This window comes from Mustela nivalis, assembly GCF_964662115.1.
Source record: "Mustela nivalis genome assembly, chromosome: 16".
Lineage (NCBI taxonomy): Eukaryota > Metazoa > Chordata > Mammalia > Carnivora > Mustelidae > Mustela > Mustela nivalis.
Window position 1 is genome coordinate 7,952,884 of NC_139035.1, and position 8,730 is coordinate 7,961,613.

Sequence of the window (8,730 nt, forward strand, 5' to 3'; positions counted from 1 at the left end):
AAAATGACTTGTTTTATTGAAGCCCAAAGGTCCTCCAGTGACGTACCAACGGCAGAGTGGAGCGTGATTAGCTCCCGTGGAAGCAAGAGGGCAGTGTCTCTGGAGAATTTAGAAATAGTAATAAAACTGAGTAAAACTGTGTCTGCATTTCAAAAATCACTATCAGCAATGTCACCCTTCCCTTGGAATGTCACTGAGGACTTTACAACTGTCCCAGATGGATGGGACAAAGGATTTTCTTCTCCTGCCTTGAAGAAAATAACCTTTTAGAATTTTTGGTACGGGGCGCCTGGGTGGCTCAGTGGGTTAAAGCCTCTGCCTTCGGCTCAGGTCATGATCCCAGGGTCCTGGGATCGAGCCCCGCATCGGGCTCTCTGCTCCTTGGAGAGCCTGCTCCCTCCTGTCTCTCTGCCTGCCTCTCTGCCTACTTGTCATCTCTATCAAATAAATAAATAAAATCTTAAAAAAAAAAAAAAAAAAGAATTTTTGGTATGTATCTCCCTTCCTCTCTTGCTTCCTTTCTTAACTCCTTTTCTTTCTTTCTGTTTATTGCGGGGTGGGATGGGGTAGTGTGGCCCAGAGAGGACTGGGGAAGAGCAGAGAAGACAGGAATTCCTTTACATAGAAATAGTGTCAATGAGTCACCTGTGTCCCAAAACCCTATCAAGGGACAGATGTCAAGATTGGATGATTTCTGTTGATTTGCTACTTTCATTAGAATAACATTCCATCTCTCTCTCTTTTTAAAAAGTTTTTATTTATTTTAATTGAGAAAGAGAGAGAGAGAGCTTGTGCAAGAGAGAGCATGAGCAGTAGCGGGGGTGGGGGATTTGGGCGGGGCAGTGGGAGAAGCAGACTCCCCGCTGAGCAGGGAGTCCTATGTGGGGCTCCATCCCAGGACCCTGAGATCATGACCTGAGCTGAAGGCAAAAGCTAAACCCTCTAAGCCACCCAGGCACCCCTAGAAAAACATCCCACCTTAACTGGATTGTAAGGTCATATTGTCTTTTCTTCATTTAGTAGCAACATTTGTCCCCAAATTTCCTTAGTTCTTTGAAGAACTAAACTTTTTTTCTTCTTTTCTTCACTCCTACAATTATATGGAGCTTTTCTGTAAGTGTTAGGGCTTGTTCACCCAAGGATACTTTTTAGATGAATTTTCTTATATACTATATATTACTTTCCAGGCCAGGTGTAATATAATATTTTTATGCCATGTGCTGTTAGAATTACCACCTTAGCCTTTGCTTTCTGCATTACATCTCTGATTGTGTATGGTTAATATGTATATAAATTTCATGGGGATTGAAATACCTTAATAATATATACTCTCCATTTTTATTCATATGATATTTTTAGTTTTGAAATTCTTTTCAGGTTGTTGAATCCCAAGTACTGAGGAAACATCCAAAGGAGCAATGCTATTCTTATAATCTTATTGTTCTAGTTCAACTGGATTTATCTCATCTAAACCACAATGCAATTGAGACAGAAAGGAATCATTCTGATTTATAGACTTGTATGAACTCCAGAATTCTGATGATGTACACATAGCAGTGGGAAAGACCAGGGCATTAAAAAATGCTAGAACATGAGGTCCTTTTTTACCTGGTTTTAACTCATTTTAAAAATCAACTTTTATAGCATTGTTTCTCTCAGTGTTCCTTGTAGATAATAAATGATGTTCTCCCCAGGGTCAAATGTATAATCAGGTAATCAAGGGAAGTGCTATAGAGAGGTACAAGTCACGTCGGCTCCAAGGCAACTGAGCTGACAGGAAAACCAGTAATACAGTGGAACCATATGTTTTCAACAAAGTTATTTTGTAAAGTTTTGTTTTGGTGAATTTTTATTGGCATAGTGACTGATAATGTAAATAACCAAAGCCTCAAAGTTATCCCAGAGAGAGTTTCAAAAATAATCTCCCTTTTGATACCACTCTATTCCTTGACAGACACATGTACAGGTCCCCTCTAATAATAAAAATAGTATTCTTATAAAATTAATAAATACCATTTATTGGGCACATAATACATGCCAGACATTGTACTGAGCACGTTTTATATGCCGTCACATTTAATTCCCACAGTAATTCTGGGAGGTAAGCATTATTGAGCGATTTAAAAGATGAGGAAAATGAGCTATTTTTATCCATGAGAACATACTTCAATAATGACAGGAGTTCTTTTATTCATTTTCTACACTTAATAATACCTCCTTATAAAGGCATTCCTTCATTATCAATAGACAACCACGCAGACATTTCAAGTGACTTTCCCAAATGTTACAAAGCAGATCCATTACACTTCCTTACCTCTTATCCAGTCCTTCAAGTACTCATGGGATACTGTTTATTTGAAAAAAATGTATAACTATTTAAAAAAAGCTTTGGATAGAGTGCCTTAAAGTTGTGATTGATATACATATCTCCTATCTGCATGAATGTCACTGAGAAATCATGCTCCACAATAGACCAAGAAACCCTCAGAAGAATTTTTCTGTCCTAAGCCACAGTGGCAAAGGCTGCTGGTTGATGCCAATATCCACTCTCTCCATGTTTCTTGCTAACAGAACCCTGATCTTAGCTGGGCACCAGACACCTGGAATAAAAAGCTAATTTTCTAGGATCCCTTGTAGTTAGGCAAAGCCCTTGGAATAAGTTCTGCCTAATGGTATAGAAATATTGCAAGGGAATCCTATGACCTCTCCGTCAGGGATCGGACTCACCGAGGGGGTCATTGTTAATGGCGGCACAGGTTAAGAGCCACTGAATAAAATACAGGTTTGTGACACTATAGTAATATAAATAATAACTGAAAATAATTGAGATGGGGGGGGGTGAGATATTTACATAGCCTGAATATAGCTGCCCGCAGGGGTGCCTGGGTGGCTCAGTGGGTTAAAGCCTCTGCCTTCAGAACAGGTCATGATCTCAGGGTCCTGGGATCAAGCCCTGCATTGGGCTCTCTGCTCAGCGGGAAGCCTGCTTCCTCCTCTCTCTCTGCCTGCCTCTGCTTACTTGTGATTGCTCCCTGTCAAATAAACAAACAAAATCTTAAAAAAAAAAAAGATAGCTGCCCACAAATTACAAATTAACTACAAAAGGGAAAAACACAGCTTAATGGGTGAGAAACTGGAAGAACTACTTCAGTCCAAACTGCTCTAGTCATCCTGAAGACAGCAAGTCAAAATCATGAGCCAACCAACAGGATCCAATGAGAAAAGAAAGCATTGCTTCCGTGACATTCTTGTCAAAGGTTCAGAACGTGAGTCTAACAATGAGGGAACATTAGATAAAGCCAAACCAAGGACAGTCTACAAAACAATGCCAGTAATCAAAGTATCAAGGTCATGAAATCCAAGAAAAAACCCGAATGGACAGGAAGTTGTCGTAGGCTGCTTGAAGAGACATGGAATTTTTATGCATAATCCCTCATCTTTATGGGGACATTGCTGGCACTGTTGATAAAACTTGAATGGAATCTGAAGATCAGATGATAGGTAGTAAACTGAAGGTCTTCCCCTGGGCTTGGTGGTTGCACTGTGGTTTTGCAGAATGTCTTTTTTGCGGGAAATGCATACCAAACTCTCCAAGGGTCATAGAATATCTTATCAGCAGTTACCCTACAAGGCTCCAAAAAAAGGTCTTTGTAGTGTTACTGCAACTTCCTGTACATTTGTGACTATTTCTCAAAAAAGGAGATTTTCCAAAATAAGTGAAAGATACCAAACCACAGATTTGAAAAGTGCTGTAACACGCAAGCGTGGTAAGGATATAAAAAAAAACTGTACTCACTGGGGCACCTGGGTGGCTCAGTGAGTTTGGCCTCTGGCTTCGGCTCGGGTCATGATCTCAGGGTCCTGGGATTGAGCCCCGCGTTGGGCTCTCTGCTCAGTGGGGAGCCTGCTTCCCTCTCTCTGTCAAATAAACAAATAAAATCTTAAAAAAAAAAAAACAAACCCTGTACTCAGGTTCATCCTAATAAAACCTGACCTCACCTTGCCTTCTAGCTCCCAGCAGTAGGTCTCATTCTCACCATGCCCACACCCACTAACAGGAATTTCCAAATGTCTTTTCATCTTGGAGGTATAAATGCCTTGAGACATTTCACTTTATCGAGAGGAAAAGGTCCTTCCCTTTTCCTTCCAAAGCTTTCCTCTTTTGCTGTTTCAGGAACTTTGACGAACGAGACTTCCATATTAGTCAGGGTACTTCCAAGCCCACAGCCCAGAGGTCCAGACAACTCGATCACAAAAATGCATGGTAGATGTCCGAAGGCTGGAGAGTCTGCAATATTTCTACTTTTTGAACTCCCAGTGATATAAAGCTGCATCAAATCCAATTCCATTCCTCATCAAGGGTTTTTTCCCTCACCTTGAGTTAAAGAAAATATCAGACCTTTACAACCCTGTTGTTAGATTTCAGTATGTTGTTGCCCCCAGAAGCAAATTCTTAGGTAAGACAAAGACACAGCCCTCAAAGGCAAGTCATAATTTTTCAGATATAGGTAGGGGGATTGTTTATGGTGGTTTGCCCCGGACAGTCCTCATTTACACCTGTTGTCCCAGCACCAGCTTTCACTCTCAAAGTGGCCCCAGTTTGGACTATAAATTACATGGTCACTGGGAACAGTGTAGAGTAAAACAAACGCGGAGGGAAAAAATCTGTATTTGGTAGATACTTAATATCTGACGTTCTTTGTTTAGGTGGTTGGCTAGATGTTGTTATCTTGATTTCCCAGGATCTGAAACCCATTTATGTTTAGGAAACCCACCATTGTGGAAGTCTTGGAGCAAGACAGGGCATAGGCAGGCACTTGGGCTTATGCTCTAAGCTTGGTAAGTTACAGAATATCTTTGCCAGAACTTGGAATCAGAAGCAAATGACAAGGCAGCATTATCAGACCTTACTCGGGCAGTAAGAGAGGCAACCTCTAGAGACTACTGTCCAGAGCAGTGGGGGCAGCAGGCAGTGCCCAGGCCCTCTGGTGGTGTCAGTGTCCTTGCATCGTGACCTGTCTGTGGTGTCAACTACTTTAATTTTCCTTAGTTCTTAGATATGCATTTTCAACCTTGATTCTCCAACTTTTCTATTAATTCCAAGAGCTAGATACTTGAGCTAGCTAACTTTTTCTAATTCCTTTTTTCCTGTTGCTGACAAGACTTGGCTTCTACTATGTATAACCAAGAAAGTAAGTACAATCAGCATACAATGCTAAACAGAATTTATACTTTTTTTTTTTTAAAGGACGTCTGTCTCAAAGATGAATCAAATTCCCCTGTTTGGGCTCAGAACGCTGATAGAAACTTTCAAAAGACAGTCACCTGGATTCTTTCTTTCTTTCTTTTTTTTTTTAGAGAGAGAGGTGGGGGGCAGAGGGAGAGAGAGAGAGAATCTTAGGAACGTTCCATGCACAGTCCAGAATCTGATGTTGGGTTTGATCTCATGACCCTGAGATCATGACCTGAGCCAAAGTCAAGAGTCAGATGCTTAACCAACCCAGCCACCCAGGGGCCCCTGCAGTCACCTGGACTATAAAAAATATCTCCTTCTCAGTGAAGCACCTGATTTCACAAAGAACATTCTGAGAATTGCTGGTAGCTGCCATGGATCAACCACAGAGGGGTTTCTGCTCAGGACAGAATCAACCTGCTTTGTCATTTGATTTCATAAATTTCATCCTGCATGCTTGAATCTCTTCTAAATCATCCATAGAAAAAGGGAACAAATATTTCCCTTTGAGAGGATAAAAAGCACAACCCTCCTCTCCAGCCTACAAACACACACACACACACACACACACGCACACGCACATGGACAGGAAATTTTTTTTAGAAGATATTTTGACTTCTGGAAGATATTACAGTTAGTTCGTTTGCTCAGGCAGATTTTAATATTTCTTTGAGCTGCAGTTATTTTCCTAGGCAACTGCACACCATCTCCATGGAACTTGGAAGTGTCAGAAGGGCAAAGGGCTTTGCCTTCAAATCAAAAACTGACCCGACTCTACTAAGAAATTCTCTAAGTCCAGCAAAAATAGGGCAGACATTCTTTCTGAGACGACCTTGCTTCCCTGCCAAAGACTTACCCTGAAAGCTCTAAATGAAAGTTCTGAGACCAACTGGCCAGCATAGCCCACTTGGTTAATCAAATTCCTGTCTTTGCACTTGTTCTGGGGCTACTGAAGGCACACTGAGTGTTTCTCCCTTGCCCATCACCAAAGAAACCTAAGTTCACTTTGAAATAGGGAACCCAGCCATGTTTGGATGTTGGTGACATTCTGGGAACTCTGAAGACTGGGCCCTTTCTCCTCATTTTATTTAGGTTTATTCTCCTGCCCAGGTCCTCCGGCCATCCCCACTGGCAGCCCATTAAGGCCCATTTGCAGGGCTCCGTCTCAACTTTAGTCAGACAGCCCCGTGGGGTTGCACTGTCTCCTGCCAGTCCCACGGACAGCTCATCTAGGAGGTAGCTGCTTCTTGTATCTGGATTCCAGAATGCATATGGAACATTTTCTTCCTCCTTTCCACTCTTCTATCCCTTCTTGTCTGATCAAAACAGATCAAACTGAGAAGGAGGGAAGACAAGGGAATGCAATCATACCCTTCAGACTTCACTAGGTGTCAGATTTCTTTATGGCTATATGATCGTATAGAACAATATTACATTTATTTAGCAACTAGTCCCTTCCAAGCCCTCTACAAAGTGACCTGTGGGTGTTAGGAGATGTAATTCAATCCTCGTAACAACTCTATAGTATAGATACATTTCATAAATATTATTGTTATCATCTAATTTCAGGGAAACGGATGCAGAGAGAAGTTAAATCACTTCGACATTTTCATAAAAGGCAGTTAAGTCCCTGAAATTCTCGTTCTCACCCTCCCCAGACTCCTCCGCAGGACCACCACACCATGTGATTAAACACTGTAGGTGGGTTGGTGCAAAGTGCCACGAAGCATCAAGGACCCTGAAAGACACAGAAAAATGCCCCCCCCCCGCCCACCGAACCATGTCGGTGTCCTAATCCCCAGAATCTGTGAATGTATAAGGTCACATGGTGAAAGAAAATTAAAGTCCCAGATGTAATAACGTTTGCTAGTCAGCTGACCTTCAAGTAGGGAGATGATCTTGGGTTGTCTGAGCAGGTCTGATCTAAGCACAGTGGTCCTCTAAAGAGGGAGAAGGGAAGAGGAAGTTCAGGGTCAGAGGAAAATTTTGAGTTGGTCCCTGACGGGCTTTGCAGAGGGAGGAGGGGAGCCACGTGGCAAGGGGTGTTGGTAGCCTCTAGAAGCTGACAGAGTCAAGAAACAGATTCTCCCCCAGGGCCTCCAGAAAGAATCCAGCCTGCCAACAACTTGCTTTTAGCTCAGTGAGACTTTCTCTGACTTGTGACCTCCAGCGCCATAAGACACTGAATTTGCATTGCATTAAGCCACGAAGTTTGTGATCATTTATTATGGTCATGATAGAAAACCCATACAGATGCCCTGCCTGGATGATCGGAAGCAGGTGGAGATGGTGTCTGAGCAAAGCTGGCAAAATGTGGGGCAGCTCTCTGGGCAAGAGAGCAGTGCGGAGAAGGGGATTCTCAGCAGAGAGGACAAACACCAAGGCTCAGAGCATGACACAGCATGTGGGCAGGGGACAGCAGATGTCCTAGGAAGGTTGGCGCAGGGCAGGAGTTCAGAGTAGCAGAGAAGACTCCAGAGGGACCTGGTGTGCAGAACAAAGAGTGAAGATTTTATCTTGCAGAGAAGGATAACTGTTACGGGATTTCTAATAGAGACAAATTTTTATTTCAGAAAGAACACTCTGATTACATTATTTAGCAACAACACTCATCAGCTCTGTGATGAATATGGAGAATGAGCTGGAGGAGGGATAGCATAGAGACTAGGAGAAAAACTCATCATCTAAGCAAGAGATTATAAAGGACAGAGACAGGAAAGCTGGAGGGCATAGCAGATTTGAAAGATACTTAGAAGGTAGAGTTAATGATTTGTTTGATGATTTGTTTGATGTCAACAAGCGTCATGGCTTCAGAGATTAAAAGGATGCTACTATTTGCCAAGACAAGAAAGAAAGAAAGAAAGAAAGAAAGAAAGCAAAGCAAAGCAAAGCAAAGCAAAGCAAAGCAAAGCAAAAGGACAACTACCTACATTGGGAAGAGGGAAGCTATTTTGTTTTCAAACAAATAATAATGACAATTACAATTTATTAAGTGCCTATTGTGTGCCAGTTCTGTATGTACATTACCTCTTGTAATACTCATACTAACACTGTTCTTATTATTTTCATTTGTCAGATGGAGAAAATGAGGCTCAGACTGGTTAGAAAGAACTTTTCCATGGTCACAGAGCTAACTGTTTGAACCACGACTCTGCTCGGGTATAAGAACAAAGATTTTCTTAGAATAAACCAACATTTCCTCCATCCACTCCACCATTCTGCCATGTGGTATGGGATGTGCTAACGAGCAAAGGGGCTTCACGATGATTGAAAATTCAAGTCTTCAAGTCTCCTTTCAGGACTAGGTATTTAAAGAAATTGGCTCTCATCAGCACAGAGGCTGCATGGCTGAAATGGCGTAGATTAAGAAGGAAGGAGACTGGGGTGCCTGGGTGGCTCAGTGGGTTAAGCCTCTACCTTCAGCTCAGGTCATGGTCTCTGGGTCCTGAGATCAAGCCCTGCATCGGGCTCTCTGCTCGGCAGGGAGCCTGCTTCCC

The 8,730-nt window shown here is 42.3% G+C and overlaps 1 long non-coding RNA gene across 1 annotated transcript in view; it reads left to right on the forward strand.

The window, feature by feature from the left end:
* Positions 1–8,428, forward strand: part of LOC309849561 — a 16,185-nt gene extending 7,757 nt beyond the window's left edge. The window contains exon 3 of the long non-coding RNA XR_014303756.1: positions 8,310–8,428. This is a non-coding gene — a long non-coding RNA (uncharacterized lncRNA). The remainder of the gene's footprint in view (positions 1–8,309) is intronic.
* The last annotated feature ends 302 nt before the right edge of the window (positions 8,429–8,730 follow it).